General features: G+C 32.9%; 1 long non-coding RNA gene across 3 annotated transcripts in view; it reads right to left on the bottom strand.

Moving 5' to 3' along the window:
• The window catches only part of LOC119625198 (uncharacterized), a 457,728-nt gene that overhangs the window by 107,994 nt on the left and 324,169 nt on the right, over positions 1-25,565 (bottom strand). For all 3 annotated transcript variants that reach the window (XR_012095130.1, XR_005241295.2, XR_005241296.2), the window contains exon 2: positions 636-715. This is a non-coding gene — a long non-coding RNA (uncharacterized lncRNA). The remainder of the gene's footprint in view (positions 1-635; positions 716-25,565) is intronic.

Raw genomic sequence — 25,565 nt, 5'->3', positions numbered from 1 at the left:
TGTCACTCACAAACAGCAATTTAATGACAACAGTGTACTGCTGCAATTCCTTAAATATTTATTAGAGAGTGATTCATTCATATTTTGTGAAGGAAATATGATTTTCCAAGAAGATACTGATCTTGTAAGAATCTATGAAATTTAGACCAACTCACCGTGTTTATAATTGATTCACCTACTTGTAAGGTCTATGGCTTATAAAACGAATGATAATGTTTCATATCTGCTTTCATTTATGACTTAAACTAATCAGGAAACAAATAATAATAACACATGAAAACCATAACAGTAAACAAAGTTTGAATTACAAAAAATAAAGAAGGCAGCATGCATGGTCGACTTACCTGAAAGAAACAAGAAACAATTTCTATAAAAGCAGTCCCCAATATTTTGGTGCCAGGGACCTATTTTATGGAAGACAATTTTTCCAGGGACAGTGATGGGAGTGGATGGGGTGGGAGATGGTTTTGGGATGAAACTGTTCCACCTCAGATCATCAGGCATTAGATTCTCATAAGGAGCCCACAATCTAGATCCCTCACTGTGCTGTTTACAACAGGGTTCTCGCTTCTATGAGAATGTAATGCCCAACTGATCTGACAGGAGGCAGGGCACAGGCAGTAATGCTTGCTCACCTGCAGCTCACCTTCTGTATGGCCTGGTTCCCAACAGTCTGGGGACTGGTACCAGTCCACGGCCCAGGGGTTGGGAAGACCTGTAAAGTACAAATAATCAGCCAGATCAACATTTATAAAATTTAATCACAAAACTCCTTTAGAACTTTCTTGAAAAATATTTGTATTTGTTTGAAATCAGGTAATATTCTTGCAACACTGTTCTTATTTTTACAGTTATATTAGCCATTGTTGGTCCTATGCATTTTCATATAAATTTTGAAATCATGTTTATAATTTCTTAATGAAAATTCTTCTGCAGTTTTGATTTGAAGGGCTTTGAAACTATAGATAAATTTGAAGTGAATTGACTTCCTAATGAGATTATTTTTTCACTCCATTTATTTAGATCTACTTTAAATTTCCCAGCAATCTGTTTTTAGTTTTAAAGATACAGGACTTGCAATTAATTGGTTTTATCCTGATTATTTTATATGTGATGCTGTTGTAAAGTTTAACTTCCAGTAGTCTGTTAAATACAATTGATAAACCCTGCATCCATTAGCAGTCATCCTCCCTCCACACACTCCCTCAGCCTTGGCAACCACTAATTTAATTTCTGTCTCTGTGGACCCAAGTCTGGAGACATGCAACATGTGACCTTTTGTGTCTCACTTCTTTTACTTAGTATAATTTTCTTAGTTCTTTTGTGTTGCTATAAGAAAATAATTGAGATTGAGTAATTTATAAACAATATCCACGTATTTCTTGCAGCTCTAGAAGCTGGGAATTCCAAGATGAAGGCTCTGGCAGGTTTGGTAGCAGGTGAAAGCCTAATCATTACTTCCCAGTTGGTAACTTGCTGCATCCTCCAAAAGGGTTGAATGCTATTTCCTCACGTGGCAGAAGGAACAGAAAAAAAGAAGGAGCCTCATTAGCTTTCTGAACCAGCCCTTTCTAAGGCATTAATCTTAGCTATGATGGTAGACTCCTTGTGGCCTAATCACTTCCTAACAGCTCCAACTCTTAATACTGTTGCTTGGGGATTAAATTTACAAATGATTTTTGAACTTTGAGGCAGACAGACATTCAAACCATAAAAATAATGTTGTCAAGGTTTATCCATGTGGTAGCGTGTTTCAATACTTCATTCCTTGCATGGTTAAATAATATTCCATTGCTTGGATATTCTAAATTTTGCCTATTCATTTATCCATTGATGTGCATTTTGGTTGTTTCCATATTTTTGGCTATTGTTGAAAATGATGCCATGAAAATTCATCTACATATTTTTGTGTGAAATGTTTTTAATTCTATAAGAGGAATTGCTGGGTCTTATAACTCAAAGTTTAACTTTTTTTGAGGAACTGCTGAAGTATATTTAAAAGTGGTTTCATCATTTTACATTACAATCAGTAAAAATGACAACAATATGCCATTTCACACCTATTAGGATGGCTGTACATTTTGAAAGTAAATAGTAACATGTTATTGTGATTGTGGAGAAAATGGAACCCCAAATATATACATATGTATGTGTATATATTTGTATATATACACATATACACGTATATACATATATTACAAATATATACATATATACATATTACATATATTTACATATATACATATATACACACATATATGTATATATTTGGGGGTTCCATTTTCTCCACAACCACAATAACATGTTATTATTTACTTTTAAAATTTACAGCTATCATAATAGGTGTGACTATTATTTACTTTTAAAATTTACAGCTATCATAATAGGTGTGAAATGGCATATTATTGTCATTTTTACTGGTATTTCCCTAATGACTAATGACTTTGTGCATCATTTCATGTGCTTATTGGCCCTTTATACAGTTATTCCTTCTTTGGAGAAATGTTTATTCAAATTCTTTGCTTGTTTACTAATTAGATTATTTGTATTTTTAGTGTTAATTTATGATTTCTTTATATACTACATATAATAGACTAATCAGACATATGATTTGCAAATATTTTCTTGAATTCTCTGAATGAAACAACTTTTCACTTTCATTATAGTATCCTTTGAGGCACAAATAGTTTTAATTTTAATAAGGTTTGGACCTTATTTTTTCTTACCTATTTTTTCTTTGTTTCTGTGTTTTAGGTGTTATATTTAATAAACCATTGCCTAATCCAAGGTCTCAAAGATTTTCTTCCAAAAGTTTTATACTTTTAACTCACATTTATGTCTTTATGCTATTTTTAGTTAATTCTTGTATATAGTGTGAAGGGTTACTACTTCATTTTGCATATGGATATCTAGAGATTTTAGTATTGTTTGTTGAAAGCAATATTCTTTTCCCATTTTGTCACCATTCTAAAAATCAACTGACAGTAACTAAATTTGTCTATTTTTGGACTTTCCATGTCATTCTATTAATCTATATGCCTATAATTAAGTCAGTACCACACTCTCTTGATTAGTGGAGCTTTTTAGTAAATTTCAAAATTAGAAACTATGAGTCCTTCAAACTTGTCATTTTTCAACATTGTTTTGACTATTTTGAGTCTCGTCCATTTCCATATGAAAGTTATTATTAGTTTCTCCATTTCTGCAAAACAGTCACCTGGGATATTGATAGTGATTAGGTTGAATGTGTAGAAAAATTTGAGGAGTTGCCTTTAACCTATGATTGTTTTTCATTTATTAAGGTCTTCTTTAATTATTTTAATTACTATTTTGTAGTTTTCAGTGAGTGCACATCTTGAACTTCTCCTTTTAAATTTATTCCTAAATATTTTATTTTTCTTGATACTATTGTAAATGGAATTGGTTGTTTAGTTTTATTTTTAGATTGTTCACTGTTCGTGTTAGGATGTATAGTTGATTTCTGTATATTGAACTTGTATCCTGCAAACTTGCTGCATTAGTTTATTAGCACTAATGGTTATATGTCTAATAGTGTGTGTTGTGTGTTAGAATTTTATGTAGACATAATTACGTCATCTGAAAACAGAGAGCATTTTACTTCTCCTTTTAGTATCTGAATAGCTCTTATTTTTATTATAGCCTAATTGTTTAGGCTAGAACATTCATTACAAAATTTCATCAAAGTAGACAGAGAGGACAGCCTTGTCTTGCTCCCATTCTAAGGGGGAAAACTGTTATTCTTTTATGATTAAATATAATGTTAGCTGAAGGTTTTTGTAAATGCTCTTTATCTGACTGAAGGAGTTGCCTTCTTTCTCTAGTGTTTCATCATGAAAATATCTTAGATTTTGCCAAAGGTTTTCCTTTATCTATTGAGATAATTGCATGAATTGTCCTTTATTCCACTGACATGGTGTATTACATTGATTTTCATTAGGTTTAATGTGCATAAATCTTTTGTCCTACAACATTGCCAGACAGACTGGTTAGTTCTAGTAGCTTTCAAATTTTTTTATCATATTTTCTATGGAGAAATTATGTCATCATTAGAAAGGGGGATTAATACTTCATCCTATTTTATCTAGAATCTTTTTATTTTCTTTACTTGCTGTATTAAATTAGCTAGTACTTCCATAACATGTTAAATAATTGTATTGTCAGTAAGCATTCTTGTCCTATGCCTGCTTCTTGGGAGAAGGAGTTAACCTTTCAACACTAAGTAAAAATGCTCTTTATTAAGTTGAATTATTTATTTTTACTCATAGTTTGCATAGTTGCTTTATTAAAAACTAGAAATGCATGTTAGATCATGTCAAAAGCTATGTTCTATATCTATGGAAATAATTATATGACTTTTATATTTTAGTTTGTTAACATGATAAATTATATTGATTAATTTTCAATAGATGTTGTTGTGGATGCAGTGAAAAGGGAACACTTTTATAGTCAGTGGGAATGTAAACTAGTAAAACCACTATGGAAAACATGTGCAGATTCCTTAAAGAACTGAAAGTCCATCTGTCATTTGATCTAGCAATCCCAGTACTAGGTATCTACCCATAGGAAAAGAAATCATTATACGAGAAAGATACTTGCATATTCATGTTTATAGAAGTACAGTTTGCAATTTCAAATACATAGAACCAGTCTAAATGCCCATCCATCAATGAGTGGATAAAGAAAATGTGATATATACACACACACCATGGAATACCACTCGGCCATAAAAAAGAAATGAAATTATGGCATTCACAGCAACCTGGATGGAATTCGAGGCTATTATTCTAAGTGAATTAACTCAAGAATTAAGAAAACCAAACATTGTATGTTTTCATTCCTATGTGGGAGCTAAGCTATGAGGACACAAAGGCATAAAAAAAAAAATGCAATAGACTTTGGGTACTCAAGGGAAAGGGCGGAAGTTGGCAAGGGATAAAAGACTACACATTGGGTACAGTGTACACTGCTCGGGTGATGAGTGCACCCAAATCCCAGAAATCACCACTAAAAAACTTATTCATGTAACCAAACACCACTTGTTGCTCAAAAATCTATTGAAATAAAAATAAATACTTTTTTTTAAAAGGAAGCACCAAACCAAAATCTGTGGAATTATGTACGTTTGCAATGTTTCAGACCCCTGACTTTATTTATGCTCCAAAGTAGGTGAAAATCAAGCTTGATTATATTTAAAATATTCTGTTTGTAACACCTTTGTGACACTTCATTAGTGGGCTTTAAAACTGTCACATATTTTCAAATTCCAGTGTTTTTATTTTCATAGATGTTGCTGTTTTGTTTCTACTGTATATATTTAAGGTATGCAGTATGTTTTGTTTTCTTTATACACATATATGTAGTTATATAAATTCACCATTTTAAATTTCAAAAAAAGTTTACATTATTGAGATCAGCTCAGCTTAGTAATATTGTACTGCCATTTTTATATATTGATAAATTTGATTTGCTAAATCTTTTGAGAAATTTTGTATTTATACATACTTACAGTATTTTTTTAACTGTAATTTCTGGTTTTGGTATCAAGATGTTAACTCCATAGGATGAATATAGAAGTAGTCTTTCCTTCTCAATTTTCTGGAAGAGTTTACATTGGAAAAATTGGTATTATTTTTTCCTTAAATATTTGTTAGAATTTATTAGTGAAGCCATATGGTCCTGGAGGTTTCTTTTTAGAAATACTATAAATTTAAATTTAAAAAATCAATACAGGACTATTAAGGTTATATTATTTTCCTGTAGTGAGTTTTAGTGCTTCTCTTTCAAGAAATTTGTCTATTTAATGACTTGTTAAATACATTGACATAAAGTTGCCTTATTTTCATGATTATCCTTTTATCATTTATGGAATCTGTATGGATGCCATACCTCTGATTCTTGAATATTACAATTTATGTCTTCTCTCTTTTTTCCTGTGGTATTACTATAGATTTGTTAATATTATTAATATTCTCTAAGAATGAGTTTTGGCTTCGTTGATTTCCTCTATTGTTTTTCTGTTAACTACATCACTGATTTACACTCTCATTTTGATCGTTTTTTCATTTTGCATGCTTTGGATTCAGTTGGCTATCCTTTTTATAGTTTAATAAGATGGACATTGACATCATTGTTTCGAGACTCCTTTTTCTTTTCAGTACATGTGCTTTCATTTTTAGTCAGCTTAAAATATCTTTTACTTTCCCTTTTTATATCTTACTTGATCCACGGGTAATTTAGAAGGATAGTATGTAGTTTCCAAAAATGCAGAAATTTTTCAGAAAGTTTTTTTGTTATTTATGTGTAATTTAATCGTGATTAGAGAACATATAGTGTATTAAATCTTTTACAATTTACTAAAACTTGTTTTATGGATCAGAATATTGTTTATATTATATTATATTATATTACATTATATTATATTATATTTGAAACATGAAATGAATGAAAATCTCCTATTTTGAGGAATGTTAAAATGTTATTTAGGTCAAGTTGGGTGGTAGTTGCTTTTTTAAGTCTTAAATATTCTAACTAATTTTTTGAATATTTGTTATATCAGTTTTTGAGAGAGGGAATTGAAGTTGTATATTATATTTGTGTATTTGTCTATTTTTCCCTGACATTCTATCAGTTTTTGCCTCATGTATTTTGAAATCCTGTTATTAGATAAATGAACACATAATTGTATTTTCTTAAAAAACTGAACACTCGATAATTATGAAATGATCATTGTGAGCCATGGACATATTATTTACTCTGAAATCAACTTTGTCTTTTATTAATATAGACAATCTAGTTTTCAAATAATTAGTTTTATCACAGCTTATCTCTTCCATCCTTTGACTTATAACCTATTTTTGCCTTTATATTTAAAATAAGTTATTGCAGGCAACATATGTTGGATGTTACTTTTTAAAATACAATCTGATATTCTCTTTTTGTGAGACTATTGATATGGTTAGGGTTAAATGTACCAAGATATTGTTTGTTTTCTGATTTTCTATTTGTTTGTGTATTATCTCCTTCTTTTCCTATGGTTTTGCATGCTTTTGTATTAACTAACTATATTTCAATCCAATTTATTTCCTATTAAATTTATACTGCTTTATTATGTGTTTTCCTTTAGAGTTTAAAATGCACATCATTGACTTACCATTGCCTACCTTCAGCAATATTACATCATTTTATATACTGTACAAAGAGTTGACAGTAGTATACTTCCATTATTTCCTTCCTGAGCCTTATGCAATTCTCATTATACATATCACTACTTACTTCTGTGTTATGTGCCACATAAATCATTACTTCCGTTTAAAAAGTCTATTCACCTTTGGAGAATTAAGAAATTAAAATATATATATTATATATTTACTTATGTAGTCTCCATTTCCAGTTTTTGTATTCCTCATGTACATCTATACTTCGTGTGGTATCATATTTCTTTTGATTAAAGAACCTTTAAAATAATTTCTTACAGTGTAAATATGTTTATGATTAATTCTTTTGGCATTGTACACCTGAAAAGTTTTATTTTGCTTTTATTTTTAAAATATAGTTCATTTATGTGTAGATTTCTTGGCTGACAGTATTATTTCCAATACTTTAACGATATTGCTCCATTATCTTCTTACCTACAGATTACTGAGAAATCTGTCATTTTTATTTTTGTTCCTGTGTACATAATGTCATTACTTTTATCACTTCTTTGAATATATTTTTAATCATTAGTTTTGAGCAGTCATATTGTGATGTAATGGTGTCCTTTTAAAATATTTGTTATACTTAGGGTTTGTTGAACTTCTGAGATCTGTAGGTTTATTGTATTCACCAAATTTGAAAACAAGTTACTCTTATATCTATTTTTCTTCCTCCACCTCACCTCAGACTTGCAGATGAATTTTCTCACAGGTAACTGAAGCTGTATTCTTTTTTTTTTCTCTATGTGCTTCATTTTAGTTCCTATTGCTCTATGTTCTAGTTCAATAACCTCTTATCCTGTCAGGTATAAAATCCCTTTAATACCAGCCAATGTATTTTTACCTCAAATATTGTAATCTTTAGCTCTAGAGGTTTTTATTTTTTTAATTAATAGAGTTTATTTTCCAGAGAAACTTAAGGGTCACAGAAAAAAAAAAATGAGAGAAAAGTACAGAGTGTTCCCAGATACCTTTCCTTTTCTACACAAAGATCTGTCGCCATCAACATCCCGCAGTAGTGTGGTACAGTTTTCAGAACTGATGAGCCAATGTTGACACATCATTATCAACCAAAGTCTAACGTTTACATTAGAGTTTATTGTGCTATGCATTCCATGAATAGATGTTTGCTGGCAAGCACTTACCATTACAGCATCATATAAAATAATTTATCTGCCCTAACACCCCCTTGTGCTCCATTCATTCATCCTTCCTTCTCTCCCTCTGAACTTGTGGCAACCACTGATCCTTTTACTGTCTCCATAGTTTCTCCTTTCCCAGAATGTGTTGACATCGGATTGATATGGTATATAGCCCCTTCAGATTGACTTCTTTCAGTTATTAATTTACATTTGTGTTTTCGTGATATCTTTTCCCTGGCTAGATAGCTCATTTCTTTTTAGCATGTAAGAGTTTTCAATTTTATTGATGCAACAGTTTATTCTTTCACCTATTGAAGGACATCCTGGTTGGTTCCAACTTTTGGCCATTATAAATACAGCTGCTCTAAAAATACATGCAAATTTTGTGTGGACATAAGTTTTCAACTCATTTGGGTAAATATCAATGGAAACGATAAATCACTTGGTAAAATATGATTAGTTTTGTAAAAACTGCCGAATTGTCTTGACAAGTGTCTGTACCATTGTCAATTGTCACTGCGGATGAATGAGAGTTCCTGCTGCTCTACATCCTCCTAGTATTTGGTATTTTTAGTGTTTTGATTTTTTGCATTCTAACAGGAATGTGCTCATATCTTATTCTTTTAATTTTCAATTTTCTAATGACGTGTGATGTTCAAAATATTTTCATATGTTTATTTCTCTTATTAATATCATTATTGGTAAGATATCTACCTGTTCTCGGGGCTTTTGCCCACGTTTTAATTGAGTTGTTTATTTTCTTATTGCTGAGCTTAGTTGTTTGATAATTGTGTAACTGTTGAGTTCGTTCTTCATATGCAGTCATGTACTACATAACAACTGTAAAATTATACGGTTAGTCTTTGATCCCCATAAAATGATAATATCATATTTTACTGTGCTTTGTCTATGTTTAGATATGTTAAGATACATAAATAATTACTGTTGTGTTAGAATTGCCTACTGTAGTTATTACAGTAACGTAGTGTGCAGATTTGTAGCCTAGGATCAATGAGCTATATCATACATCCAAGGTGTGTAGAAGGCTATATCATCTAGGTTTGTGTAACTACACTCTATGATGTTCAATGATAAAATTGCCTACCAACACATTTCTAATAATAAGTCTCCATTATTAACTGACACGTGACTGTATTTTGAATAACAGTTCTTTATCAGATATGTCTTCTGCAAATATTTTTCCAGGTCTGTGACTTATCTTCTCATTTCCATGACAATGTTCTTCACAGAGCCAAGTGTTTATTTTAGTGAAATCCAATTTACCAGGTTTTTTTAATAGGTTGTATCTTTAGTGTTGTATCTGAAATGTCATTGTCAAACCCAAAGTCACCTAGATTTTTCCCTATGTTATCTTCTGCATATTACAGTTTTTGTATTTTAAACTTATGTTTAATAATTGTTCAGTTCCCGCCTATGAGTGAGAACATGCGGTGTTTGGTTTTCTGTTCTTGTGATAGTTTGCTGAGAATGATGGTTTCCAGCTGCATCCATGTCCCTACAAAGGACACAAACTCATCCTTTTTTATGGCTGCATAGTATTCCATGGTGTATATGTGCCACATTTTCTTAATCCAATCTGTCACTGATGGACATTTGGGTTGATTCCAAGTCTTTGCTATTGTGAATAGTGCTGCAATAAACATACGTGTGCATGTGTCTTTATAGCAGCATAATTTATAATCCTTTGGGTATATACCTAGTAATGGGATGGCTGGGTCATATGGTACATCTAGTTCTAGATCCTTGAGGAATCGCCATACGGTTTTCCATAATGGTTGAACTAGTTTACAATCCCACCAACAGTGTAAAAGTGTTCCTATTTCTCCACATCCTCTCCAGCACCTGTTGTTTCCTGACTTTTGAATGATCGCCATTCTAACTGGTGTGAGATGGTATCTCGGGAAGGGGAACATCACACACCGGGGCCTATCATGGGGAGGGGGGAGGGGGGAAGGATTGCATTGGGAGTTATACCTGATGTAAATGACGAGTTGATGGGTGCAGCACACCAACATGGCACAAGTATACATATGTAGCAAACCTGCACGTTGTGCACATGTACCCTACAACTTGAAGTGTAATAATAATAAATAAATTAAAAAAAAAAAAAAGAAAAAAAAATGTTTAATAATTGATCCACTTTAATTTTGTGGAGTATAAAGTCTATGTCTAGATTCATGCAGGCTTCTGAGTTCATTTGTTTGTGTGGTTAACATTTCCACTTTATATTTTCAACGTTTCTTCCAGCTTATTTAACTTATAAAAACTTATAAGAAACACATAAATGCACTTGTCTGCTAATTCTAACATCTTTGTCAGTTCTACATCTGTTCTAATTGATTGATTTGTCTTATTATTAGGGGATGATAATTTCCTGGCTGCTCTGCACATCTAGAAATTTTTACTGGGAGCTAGACATTTCGAATTTACTTTGTTGGTTGTTGAATATTTTCATATTTCTATAAATATTATGCTTTGCTCTGGCATGGGATTACCTGCAAATAGTTTGAACATTTCAGGTCTTGGCTTTAAGTGGGATTTTCCAATTGAGACCAAAGTAGCCTTTAGTCCTTGACCTTTTTTTTTTTTTTTTTTCAAATTATCAAGGCAAATCTTTCTCTGTGCTCTATTCAATTCTCCATGAATTAAGAGTTTTCCAGTCTGTCTGGTAGGTTTGACTGACTCTATTTGAGCTTTGCACATTCTTTTGCCAACCATTTCATGTCATTCCTTTCCTTGACATGTGTAGTTTCCTCACATACATAACCTGATCCACACACTGCTAAAGATGTAATGCAGAGGGGGATCCTGTATGAATCTCTGGAACTCTCGGTGCAGTTTAATTTCTTTTGAACTTCGCAGTAACAACTTAAGTTGCTTTGGGCTTTGAAAACTCAAAGTCTTCGGACTTTGAGTTTGGTCTTCTCGACCTAAGGAGTTTGCCAGAATTCAACTAGATTCTTCCTCTCTACTTTGTGGCTTGGAAACTTATTCAAAAAATCAGCTGAGACAATCATAAGGCACAGCTTTTGGTTTTTTTTCCCCATGGATCACTGTTTTTGCTCCCTAACATACAAACCATTATCCCACACAACTTTTGTTTCTTATTGTTGTTTCAGGTAAGAAAGTAAATCTAGTTTCTGGTAATCCCCTTTGCCAGAAGTAGACGTTGTACTTTTACTGCTTTTATCCTTTACATTAGAGTATATTGACTGTTAAATTATTATGTTTAGAGATACTGCTATCTCCTTAAATTTGCCACTTGAACCATTGAAAACTACACTTAGAAAAAGCTGGAGAAATGTATCTAGGTAAGTCACCTCATATGTAACTTTCTCACATTAGATATAGCACAATTTAAGGATTAATGAACTGAAAATGATTTTCAAAGAAAACATCTATATTTAAATAGAAAAGATGTTAAAAATACAAAAGATAAGCTTTTCTCTTTAAAAGAAGGATATTAAACAGTTTACTGCCACTTTTAGTAGTAAAAACAGACATCTAAATACTATTCTGTTTTTTTGTGGTCAAAGTGCCTATTAAGAAAGCAATCCTTTGGAAATGGGATAGCATCAAGCTGCCAGATATTTGTTCATGAAAAATACCCATAAAGGCCAAACTATTTTTCAGACTCAAGAGAATGTTTGAATTCAGAATGATGAATAGGTTTCTTTAAAAAAAAAAAAAAAATTAAGCAAACCAAAAAAGTGGTAGACCCAAAGAAAGACGATGTTCAACCTAAATATTAAAACATCAGTAGATGCAAAAAGTTGAATATAACAAAATTTAGCTTTCAAATATATGCAAAGGAAAAGGAGATATCAATTTGATAATTAAAGCCAATTTCCAAATGAGAGTAAATTGCAATTTAAGAAGGCAATCTCACAAATTTTAAGAGTTACTACTCTAAACAAAACGAGTAAACTACAGAAGAGGACTCTTCTGCAACTAGAAGCAGAGAATAGACTACTGCTGACATCAGAGTGGCAAATGTCTGTCAAGGGCACTATTAACTTATTCAGAAAGGATAAGAAGTGCCCTAATGTGACCCTTTTAGAGAGAGAAACTAGCCCAAAGTATACAGCCCACCTTCCAGTACTGCATTAGCCCTGGGAAAGCTCAAAGGGTTTATAAATATTTGTTCAGATCAGTCTTCTCTTACCTTCTTTCAGTGCAGGTCTAAATCTAAGTTAAATGTGAAATGGAACCATCTTAGTCCATTTGAGCTCCTATAACAAAAATATAGACTGGGTGGCTTATAAACAACAGAAATTTACTTCCCACAGTTCTGGAAGTTGAGAAGTCTAAGATCAAGTGCCAGCAGATATGGTATCTTGTGAGAGCCCATTTCCTAGTACATAAACATCTAACTTCTTGCTGTAATTTCACATGATGAAAGGGCTAAGGACATCCTCTGAGGTCTCTTTTATAAGAGCACTAAGCCCTATCACAAGGTCTCCACCCTCATGATCTAATCACCTTTTAAAGGCCGTACCTCTTAATATCATAGTAAGCTGGAGTGCAGTGGAGCGATCTCAGCTCACTGAAAGCTCCCCCTCCCGGGTTCAGGCCATTCTTCTGCCTCAGTCTCCTGACCAGCTGGGACTACAGGGGCCCGTCACCATGACCGGCTGATTTTTTGTATTTTTAGTAGAGACGGGTTTTCACCGTGTTAGCCAGGAGGGTCTCGATCTCCTGACCTCGTGATCCGCCCGCCTCCGCCTCCCAAAGTGCTGGGATTGTGAGCCACCGCACCTGGCCAGTATGCTTTACTGTTTATGCAACTCAAATTTCAGAAAGTGTTTTCCCACGAGTCAAATTTAAATTCTACAAGTTCTGGATGCTACTTTACATAGCATTCCTATATTAACTATTTTTTACCTTTATGCAGATAATTAAATCTGATATTTCCCTCAATCAACCAGTCTCTTTCACTCTTTATTTCACATCTTTTCAAAGAGTGCTAACTCTAACTAATATTTTTGTATTTTCCTTTTAGTCTGGAGAATTATTTGTCACTTCTTCAAGAGAATCTTGCCTGAACTGCTTTTAAATCCCACACCAATTTATCAAGGATTCCTCCTTCGCATGCTTCCATATCCTCTTGGACATGCATTAGTCATAAAACTCAATGCATTATATTGTGGCCACTTGTTCATACATATGTCTCTCCTACTAGAGTACAGGCTACTTGAGATCAAGGACGGTTATGCCTATCAATATATGCCTACTGAAGTATTCCCTCTTGTATGTATAGCTTGAAAATTTTCAGAGTATTGTTTTCAGTAAAGGTACAGTCATTCAAGAAATACATATTTTGAAAATAATATGTACACTGGGTGTAAATAAATGTAGGTGTGTATGTGTGTGCATACTGTGTGTGGGTGAGAGTATAATCATGAATCTCAAGAATGTGGCAAAAAGGTTCTCAGGGTAATTTCACCCGACCCATGCAAAACCACAATTTAAGCTGTATAAAAAATACAAATATGTAGAAAATCTCATAAGACAGAAGATAAACATGTATTGATGATCACAGAAATGTAAGGAAGTTTTTCGCACTATGGTGCGAAATTGACCACATTAACAAAAATACTAAAGTCCAGATCAAAACTTCATAAATACATGCAGTTTTGAGAGGAATGTGTAGAAGTGAGTCAAGATGCAGTTAATAGCCTAATTCAGAGGGTTTGTTGAGGTGGGCACTAAATAAGGGGGATTCTAGAGAGAAGAAACTGTGCTTAAATTTATTTTTATTTTGCAGATAAACAAGTGAAATCTGCTATGTCTGCTGAAAAACAGTGCCAGTAAAAAAAGCCATAAATAAAACCACAGCTCTGCAGATTATTTAACATGGCTGGAGGTGATGCTTCTTTGCTACATTCAGCTGGTGTGAAGGTAAGCAGAGAAGAAACCTGGGTATCAGAAACATAACTCAGGTATAGTGGGAAGAGTAAATACAGAAAGGAATCTTTAATGTCATGGTCCAGGCAACAAAAATGAAATACGAATATTTTTAATGAAATACTGATACATCAAAACCATGGATGATTTTTTCAAAAGCATATGATAAACATAATAGATATAAACAGAGAAATGAGTAATAAATGATTCCATACGTGAAGTTCTACATCAGATAAAATTAATCCATAATGATAGCAATGAGATTCAAGTGAGGCTGGGGAGGAAGGTATGGGGATTGACTTTAAAAAGAATTAAAGAGGTTTTAAGAAAACAAAATGAAAAGTTGTATATCTTAACTGAAGCATGGTTATATGGATATGTATATTTTTCTAAATGAATTGAACTATAAACTTAAAATGTATGGATTTTGCTATATGCAAATTATGGCTTAATAAAGTTGATTTAAAAATACAATTTGCAATAACATCAAAAAATAAAATACTTAAGCACAAATTTGACAAAAGGGGTATGAGACCATTACAATGAAAAATAAAAATCTTGCTGAGAGAAATAAAGGAAGACTTAATTAATATATATCACATTTAAGGATCGACTTTTTGTATAAAACTTGACAGTCAATGCTTAACATTTTATGGAAATTTGAAGACAAAAATTTTAAAATATAAAAATAAAGTTGAAGAATTAACACTACTGATCTTAAAGCTTATTATAAGACTGTCTTACTCAAGAGAATGTGATATTTCTGAAAGAATAGAAAAATCAACTAGTGGAAGAAAACAGGAAATATAGAAAGTATACTGATTGTTGATGATGCTTCCAAGGCAATTCAATGGGGAAAAGAAAGTATTTTCAGCAAATGATGCTAACAACTGTGTTAATATTAGAAAAAAATAAATAAACTCAATTTCTAACTCTAGACATACACATCAGTTAATAAAGATGAATTATAGACCTACATGTAAAAAGTAAAAATAAAAAAAAAACTAGAGGACATCGGAAAATATCCTCCTGTTTTGAGAATAGGCAAATTTTTTAGTATATATAGATTATATATATAATTATAGATATATAAGATAGCATATATAGATTATATATAGAGATTACAAATTATTAAAGAAAAATTTATAACGACTTTATTAAAATTTTTAAAAAGCTGCTTTTCAACAAAAGACACAATTAACAAAATGCAATAGCTAGGAAAACAGAGAGAACAGCTTTGTAGCACATATAACTTGCAAAAGATTGTATATAGATTTATTAAAAGCTCCTAAAAATCAATAATAAAAACACAAATAATCGAGGAAGAATGGGTAAAGTACTGGAACCAACACTTCATTTATAATAACTACAAGCATATGAAAATAGATTCGTTTATAATCAGAAGAGTGGAAATTAAAAATTCAGTGCAGTCAGGATGACTAAATCGAAATGGTCAATGATAGCAAGCATTGACAAGGATATAGAGAAACTAACATACACTGCTGGTCAACAGTAAAATGGTATGGCAACTTCAGAAGACACTTTGGCAGTGTTTTAGCAAGAAAAAGCATAAGATTACCATATTACTAAACATTTCAATTCCTAGATATTTGTCTAAAAGAAATGTAAACTATTAAAAAATAACTTGTACAATAATATTTATAACAATTTTGCTTATAATAGTCAAAACACTTGAAGTAAACTAAATATCTATCAACAGAACAATGAATTTTGAAAAACCCTGTTGTCCATTTATTATACTGATATAATGAAATGATACTCAGTAATTAAAATATACGTAAGTACCCAAATGTGTGTGCGCGCGCGCGTGTGTGTGTGTGTGTGTATATATATATATATATATATATATTTTTTTTTTGAGATGGAGTTTTACTCTTGTTACCCAGGCTGGAGTGCAATGGCATGATCTCAGTTCACTACAGTCTCTGTCTCCTAGGTTCAAGCAATTCTTCTGCCTCAGCCTTCCAAGTAGCTGGGATTACAGGCACCCGCCACCACGCCCAGCTAAATTTTGGTATTTTTAGTAGAGATGGGGTTTCACCATGTTGGCCAGACTGGCTTCAAACTCCTGGCCTCAGGTGATCTACCCACCTCAGCCTCCCAAAATGTTGGGATTACAGGCATGAACCACTGCTCCCAGCCATATATATAAGTTTTAAACATCGTATGTTGGGATTACAGGCATGAACCACTGCTCCCGGCCATATATATAAGTTTCAAATGTGGCACCCAAAATACCAATCATTTAAAGGAAGATTAATGGTCTCAACTTACCTCTTAACATAGCTATGTAATAGAATATATGAAGTACATATGATAGTTATCTTTCAAACTTTGATTTCTGAAAATAGAGCATGTATAATAAAACAATACATGGAAACTCATCAAATCTGAGGACACAAGATAAAGCTCAATAAATTAAAATAACATAATTAATCTGGCACCATGACTGACCACAGTGCCATACCATTAGAAATTAATATGTTATTTAAAAAGATTCTCTGATCAGAAATTAGAAAAGACACCTTTCAATATTACTTGGGTCAAAGGGGAAACACATATGTAAGCTGAAGAATTTTTGAAACAGATTGATGCTGAAAGCATGACATCAGAATCTATAAATCCATGGAAAGAAAAGCCTATAGGATTACATGTTTATATCATTTAATTTTTTTTAATTGAAAGAACACATAAACCTAGAGAATAGTACAAGCAAAAATGAAAGAATGAATAACAAACAAAATTGTAAAACATGAGTTATAAAACAGAAAAGATATAGAAAAGAAAGGAACCAGGAATAGGAATTTATAAAGACTAAAAAACAAAAATAGAAACTCTAAAGCACCATGTTTGAACAACTAAACAAAATAAACTACTATGTAACATGCACACATACACACAGACACGTATATCGTGAGACAAAGGAGCAAACTTCTGCCTTTGGCCAGCCACATAGTGAGAGTCCTTGCTATGAAGAATCCACTTTTGTTTATTTTGCTTCTTAGCATAACCTCACAAATGCCTGACTCAGTGACTGAATGCGACCCTTTGGAAAAATGCCTTGAGAATAAAAAATGGATATGGCACAGTTTTATATGTCTCTTGCCTGAATCACTGCACTTTTAGAAAAGATCAGTGCAATGAGCCTGGCCCATGCCTTTTCCTGTGCATAACATAGGTCTAAAAAGATGAATAATTATGCCTCTGTAATCTGAAACTGATGTATTAATACTTTCTCACTCAAACTTTGATAAGGACGTTTGATGTTAACTTCTAAGCACATGCAAAACCTCCATAATTTGTATATAAGCTGTGAGCTGAAACATTGCTTTGTCAGTCTGACAGAAAAGCTCTGAAAAACTCCTCCCAGGTTACAATCCTCAAGAAGACTCTGAATAAAATGAATGTTGATGATTTAGTCCAGGGGTTCCCAACCCCCAGCCGCACTGGTACCAGGAACCAGGCTGCACAGCAGGAGGTGAGCCCTGGGCAAGTGAGCATTACCACCTGAGCTCCACCTCCTGTCAGATCAGCAGAGGCATTAGATCTTCATAGGAGCACAAACCCGATTGTGAAATGCACATGAGAGGATCTAGGTGGTGCTCCTTATGAGTCTCTAATGCCTGATGAGCTGAGGTAGAACAGTTTCATTCCGAAATCCTCCCCTGCCTTCCCCAGTTTAACTGTTTAATCTTTTAGTAGACAATACATTCTGGTTATAAAGGGACTTGCCCCTTTTCCAGTCCTAATTTGTGTATTTGAGACTTGTTTTTCCATTTTTGTTTCATGTACATATATGCATGTGTATATATATATACACACACCACACACATATATATGCAAACATGTGTATATAAACATGTAGACATACTACAAAATACAAATGTATATATGTGTCTGTATGTGTATCTATACATATTTTGTAGTATGTATGTGTATATATGATGTGCGTGTGTGTGTGTGTGTGTATACAGATGGTCTTCGACTTATAACAGTTCAACTTACAATTTTTTGACTTTATGATGATGCAAGGGGCCATCAGAACATTCCTTGACTTACAATGGCACTACATCACGATAAATCCACCATAAGTTGCAAATATAATTAAGTTGAAAATGTATTTTTTATGTATAATATTTTCAACTTACAATGGATTTATTGGAATGTAACCCTATAGTAAGTTGAGAAGGAGCTGTATTTTAAACTACTTTCTATTGGTACATATTCAGAAGTGCAAAAATTCTTTGTGTACAACTTGATGACATGAACATATTTGACCATCACCTAGGTCAAGAAACAGTAATGGCACTCGTTCAATAGTCCTTTTTATGTCCCATTTTCAAATACCCATCCCCTACCATAACTTTCTAAAGGTAAGCGCCATTCTAACCCTATAGATCAATTTGGGTTTTAAAGTGTTTATGTAAATAAAATTATTCATACACTTGCACATGTGGTTTCTTTTACTCAAAATTTTAAAATGAAACGATTCACTCCATTACATGTAGTAGTAATTTAACTCATTTTACATTTAATACCACCATTTATCCATAATGCTACTGGTGGTAATATGGATTATTTACAATTTAAGGCTATTGTATATAATACAGCAATAAACATTATTGTACTGGACACTGGACTCACAAGTTAGGTGCTTACTCAGATTTCCTCAGCTATGTGGATATATTCCTTTTGAAATGTATTATCATCTCTGGACCAAATGGTTATTGGGCCTGGGGTTTTTGGCTTCTCTTTTTTTTTTTTTTTTTTTTGACGGAGTTTTGCTCTTGTTGCCCAGGCTGGAGTGCAATGGCATGATCTAGGCTCACTGCAACCTCCACCTCCCAGGTTCAAGTGATTCTTCTGCCTCAGCCTCTCAAGTAGCTGGGATTACAGGCATGCACCACCACATCCAGCTAGTTTTATATTTTTAGTAGAGTTGGGGTTTCACCATGTTGGCCAGGCTGGTTTTGAACTTTTGACTTCAGGTGATCCACCCACCTCGGCCTCCCAAAGTGCTGGGATTACAGGCGTGAGCCACCGTGCCTGGCCTCTAACTATTCTATTCTTAAATGAAACACTAAATCACAGAGTTTGGGATCTGGCATCCTGAATAGGCACCAAATAAAATCAGAAGACAAAACAGGAGATCCAAGAATGAGTTACCTCTGGCCACAGGCCAGGAATTGGCTAATGGAAAAACAAGAGGTTTGAGAATTATTCTTGCTTCCTCAGCATCCTGGACTACCCTGAGACAAATTTTCTTTCTGCATTTCCACTGCAATATTTCTATCTGCCAACTGGAAGCAGTTAACCATAAAATTCTTCACTAACCAGCCTGAGCAGGTAACTTATGAGGTAAATCATCATCTTACACTGTTTTACATTATCCTTGCATTATTTTTCTTTTTCTTCACCCTTGCTTTTTGGCATCTGCATCTCTCAAAGTAACACGCTTTCATCGTTTCACATTTCTATGGACCGCAAGATAAGTAATCAACATATTTTAGTGCATATGTGTAATGTATGCAGTTCTATTGGATATATATCTAGGAGTGGAAGTGCTGGTTCACAGTACATATGCATGTTAAACTTTAGAAAATAGTGTCAAATCACATTCCAAAGCAGTGATGCTATGTTGCAAAAGGTACCCCCAGCAGTAGTCATTGAAGGTTATGCAAATATATTTGAACTATATTTAGAATACATGTTTTTCTAGAAAAAATATAGTTTATCAGAAATCATCTGATATGGATTGTCTGTGTCCCCACCCAAATATTTTCTTGAATTGTAGTTCCCATAATCTCCACCTGTCCTAGGAGGGTTCTGGTGGGAGATAATTGAATCATGGGAGTGGTTATCCACCATGCTGCTGTTCTCCTGATAGCGAGTTCTCACGAGATCTGACAGCTTTATAAGGGGTTCTTCCCCCTGTCACTTGGCACTTCTCCTTGCTGTCCTCATGTGAAGAAGGACGTGTTTTTTTCTTCTTTTGCCATGATTGTAAGTATCCTGAGGCCTCCCCAGCCGTGCTGAACTGTGACTCAATTAAACATCTTTCCTTTATAAATTATCCAGTCTCAAGTATGTCTTTATTAGCAGCGTGAGTACAGACTAATACATGATCTCAATTGAGACAGAAAGTTTAAATACACTAAATTATAAATAGAAATTTTTTAAAAATTGAATTTAGAAAAGGAAAAACATGAAAACAACATGGTTGCAGAGGGGATTTCTAAAAAACTGTCAAAGATCAGAAAATGTCAGTGGTGGCCAAGATATTGAAGATAATTGAAAAAAAGCTTTAAAGTTATTTTGTGATATTATTTCACAATTATAAAGACACACTCGCATCAGTGTCACTTATGAATGTTGACGTAAAAATCTCAGGTAAAATTGTGGTAAGAAGGATCCAACAGCATGAACAAGTGGAATTTACTCCAGAAATGCATCAATGTTAAAAAATTGATTAATAAAATTTATTATCATAGTTAGATATTTTCTAAAATACTGCTGTAATTCCCTTGTTGCTTCTTTTACTATATGTGAAGAGTAAAAAAAAATAGTGGTTTCCTTTAGGATTATAATTAATATATTAATTTAAAATAATCTAGTTCAGATTAATACCAATTTAAATTTTATACAGATTTCTGCATAAATGCTTTCCATCCCCCATCCTTAGTGCTGTTATACAATTTGCATTCTAATGCATTGTGTACCTATTCACACAGATTTATAATTATTGCTTTATGCAATTGTCTTTTAATTCCAATAGGACAAAAATAATTACAATTGAAAACATTTTATGTTACAACCTATATATATATATGTATATATTTAACATTTTAAGTTCAGGGATACATGTACAAAATGTGCAGGCATGTTATATAGGTAAACGTGTATCTTCAGGGTTTGTTTTACAGATTATTTGATCACCCAGGTATTAAGTCTAGTATCCATTAGTTTTTTTTCCTGACCCTCTCCCTCCCCCCACTCTCTGACAGGCCCCAGTGTGTGTTGTTCCCCTCCATGTGTCCATGTGTTCTCATCATATACATCATATAACTCTCACTTATAAGTGAGAACATGCAGTATTTGTTTTTCTGTTCTTGCATTAGCTTGATAATAGCCTCCATTGTTACTAATCCCCTGTGTCCTTGTAAAAGACGTGATTTCATTCGTTTTTAGGCCTGCATAGTATTCTACAAAATATGGGGTTTTTAAATTTAAAACTAATTAAAAACAAAAAGTATATTTATTGACTTTTATATTTACTTAGTTACCTTCCTCAATGCCCTTTATTTCTGCATTTAAATTCCAGTTACTTGCCAGCATCCTTTCATTTCAGTCTGAAGAGCTTTCTTTAGTATTTCTCATATGACAGATTTGGTAGTAATTCTTTGTTTCCTCCTTCATTTTCAAAGGATAGTTTTGCTGGATTTAAAATTTTTAATTAAAAATCTTTTAAAAAATTGCCTCTGTCTTCTATGCTTTCCGATGAGAAATCAGCTGTTAATATTATTGAGAATCCCTTGTTTGCAATAAGCTACTTCTATCTTGCTGCTTTCAAGATTATCTCTGTCTTTGGCTTTAGAGAATTTTATTATAATATACCTTGGCATAGATATCTATAAATTATACTACTTGGGTTTACTGAGCCTCTGGAATGTGCAGACTAGTGGTTTTTGTTTTGTTTTATCAAAATTGTGAAGTTTTCAGCCATTATTTTTTCATATATTCTCTCTGCTTCTTTCTCTTCTGTCCTTCTGAACTACTAATATCCATATATTGGTATGCTTGATAATATCCCACAGGTTTCAGAGACTTCTTGATTTTCTTCATTCTTTCTTCATTTTTTTTCTTGATTTCTTGATTTTCTTCTTTCTGTTTCTTAGGCTGGATAATCTCAATTGACAGATAGTTAAGTTCTCTGGCTTTCTAAAATTTGCCATTGAAACCCTCTAATGAATTTTTCCATTTCATTATTGTAATTTTCAATGTCCAAATTTCTGTTTGCTTCTTTAAAAAAGTTCTACCTTTTTATTGACATTCTCTATTTGGTAAGCTATTATTCTTATATTTTCCTTTAGTTCATTATATATGAATTGCTTTCATTATATGGATATATTTAAAGTAGCAGATTGAAAATCTTTGTCTAGTAGTTCTAATGGCTGAGATTCTTTAGGTGCAGTTTTTTAATTTTTCCCTATGTAGGAAACATACTTTATAGTGTTTTTTTTTTTGTTTTTTTTTTGTTTTTTTTACATGTTTTATAGCTTGTGTTGAAAACCAGATATTTAAAATCGTATATTTTGGCAAAGTTGAATATCAGATTCCCTACAACCCTCAGAGCTTTTGGTTCATGTTTTCTTTGTTATTGTCACTGTTTATGACTTTTCTAACCTAAATCTATGAAGTCAGTGTCCTTTAATTATGTGCCCACTGAAATCTCTTCTTAGTTAGCTTATCTACTCCTTATACAGAAATTTATTTAAAAGCCTGCGTTAAAAAAAAAAAAAAAAAAATAGGTCTCCAGTCTTTGTTGCAGAGCCCTGAGTGCATTCTGGAGTACATCTTTAACACTAAGTTAAGTTACACAGTTGAAAACTTTTTAAGGCTTCACTTTCTGCATGAAGAAAGCCTCAAGGTCGGCCAGAGGTACAGACTTAGGGTTTTCTCACAGTTTGCTGTGTCCGTCTAGATTCCCAGGAGTATGTCAACATTTTCAAAGCCTCCATAAAAATCTCATTCCTCAGTTTTCATTTTAAGCTCTCTGTTTTGCTTTTTGTTTGCCCCAACTCTTATCTGCCACTTCAGGCAGCCACAGAGTGAAACAATTGGCTCCAGTTGTTTTTGACAAGAGCCCCAAGGGGAAAGGGGGCTTAAGACAGCTCTGTAAATGGAGTCTTTCAGGGAACTACCAGATAGGTCAAATAATTATATTTTGGGGGAATGAGATCTCGAAGGCACTCCAATTCCTTTCTGCTGTCTCCATTGGATACCAGGCTTCTAGTTTTCTCTGCGATTGCAAGACGTTTATTTTCAAGGCTACTTAAGAGCTAACAGAGAGATAGGAATAGTTCAAGGTAAAAGCCACAAATTTCACTGCTTTTACAGAGATTCAGCCAATATTCTTGAATAGAGTGTTGTAATCCTCTAATTAATATCTGAAGTTTTTCAGAAAAATTAACTTTGAAAATTTTTGTTAGTTTTCTCATTGCTTTTATGGTGAAGAGAATTGTTAGAGGTCTTTACTCTTCCATTTTTGCCAATGTCCTTACCATCTGTATTGATCTGGTAAACTTCCATAAGAAAGTACTACTAACTGAGTGGCTTAAACAATGGCAGTCTACTGTTTCACAGGTCTGAAGTCTATGAGTTTAAAATCAAGATGTCAGTAGGATTGGTTCCTTCTGAGGGCTGTGAGGACAGAATCTGTTTCACATCTTTCTCCTTGGCTTATAGATGGATATCTTCATATTTTTGTGGCACTTTTCCTGCATGTGTGTCTGTTACCAAACATCCCCATTTTAGTCATATTAGTTTATCGCCAACTCTAATGATTACCTCTGTAAAAATCCTATCTCCAAATAATGTTATGTTTTGAGATAGAGATATTAGGGTTTAGAACTTCAATATATAAAGTCAAGGGTAACACAATTCAATCTATAGCACCATCTTAATTCATCTTTGTAGAGAAGTCATGTCATTAACTTCATTGATGCAAAAGGATTGTTACAGGACTCAAAACACATTTATGTTAGAAGTAGTCAATAAATAAGAATTTGATCAGCATTTCCTCAACATGATATCCTCATGTACACATATGTCTATGTATATATTCCTCATCCCCTATAAATTTGCACCTTACTTAATAGGGATACACTAGAGGCTTTCCTGCTATTGTCAGGAAAAAAAAAAAAAAAACCCAAGAATGATTATCATCACTATTGTTATTTTATATAAGGCTAAGAGGTTTAGCCAATGAAACTGGACAACAGAAAGGATTAGATGCATTATAGTTGTTAAGAGAGAGATGTATGATTATGAGTTATTATTATATGTTTGGATAACTCCCAAGAATCAATGTAAAAAAAATCTCTGTAAACAACATGAGAACATAGTAGATTTGTAACCAATATTAAAAAGTCTATGATCTCAAGGGTACCACTTTCAAGTATGACAGAGTAGTTTGCAAAATATCAATGCTGTGCCAAAACAAGTTTTTAAAAAATCCAGATCAAAATAGAAGTAGACAATCCAGATAAAAAATGCATTTGTTTGAAGGCATTAGGGACCTGCTGAGAAAATCAATGATGAGGATTAATAATCCTTAAGAATTTAGCCAATGTTTTGGGAATAAAATTAACAGATTGATGTACTCGTTTCTCTGTTACAGTCTTCTCATCAGATTCCTAATCCCTAAAGTTTATCATTTTGGTCTCTTGAGCTCTATGGGACTGTCAAATGCCTGCTTCTTTCTCTGAATCTTTGCATTTGCCCTCTACAAGGCCATTAACTGATTGATCTGTAACTTGCACCATTATCATAACTACCAAATTCCCCCACAAAAAAAAGTAGCTACATAATTTTGTTTTATTTCTCTGTTCCTTTATTACTTTGAAATTTATAAGGAGTATAATTTAAATCTAACATTTCATATTCAGGCAAACTTTCCAACAAGCGTTAAGATAAAGATAATTTTCAGGCACACAAGTACTTGAAAGAGTACTTCCTATTTAACCTTTATTAATAATTTATGTGGGGAAACAACTGATTTAGATTTGTAACCAGCTAATTAATGGATTCAACCTAGGTGAATGTCAAAGGAAAGTCCCAGGACAGTAGCCATGTAAAAGAAACCAAAAATTACACTTATTCTACTTTGGAAAAGAAAGTAAGAAAAATCCAAAAGGAAAGTTTTCTAGGAAATGAAGGTTTTTATGTGGAATGGCAAATACAAGGGAGAGACTGAGAAAACTTATAAATTTTATAAAGAAGGAAAATATTTTTTAAAAAAGAAAAAAAATAGAAGCCTCCAGAAGAAAGAAAAAGTTGTAGAAGAGAACACAGTACATACAAAACCAACTGTTCAAATTAAAATGAAAATCTGTATGTTCAATAAGACAACAAATTAGTTTCTAGTTACTGAAAAAAAAATGTTCAGAATATTGGGAAGTAGTCTTGTCTTTATTCTCCTAACAAGAAAAAAGAAAGGCAATCAGAAACTCCACAGTAAAACACTAATATCATCCCTTAT

The sequence above is a fragment of the Chlorocebus sabaeus genome, chromosome 13 (genome assembly GCF_047675955.1).
Source record: "Chlorocebus sabaeus isolate Y175 chromosome 13, mChlSab1.0.hap1, whole genome shotgun sequence".
Taxonomy (NCBI): domain Eukaryota; kingdom Metazoa; phylum Chordata; class Mammalia; order Primates; family Cercopithecidae; genus Chlorocebus; species Chlorocebus sabaeus.
This window is presented reverse-complemented; position numbering and strand designations above follow the sequence as displayed.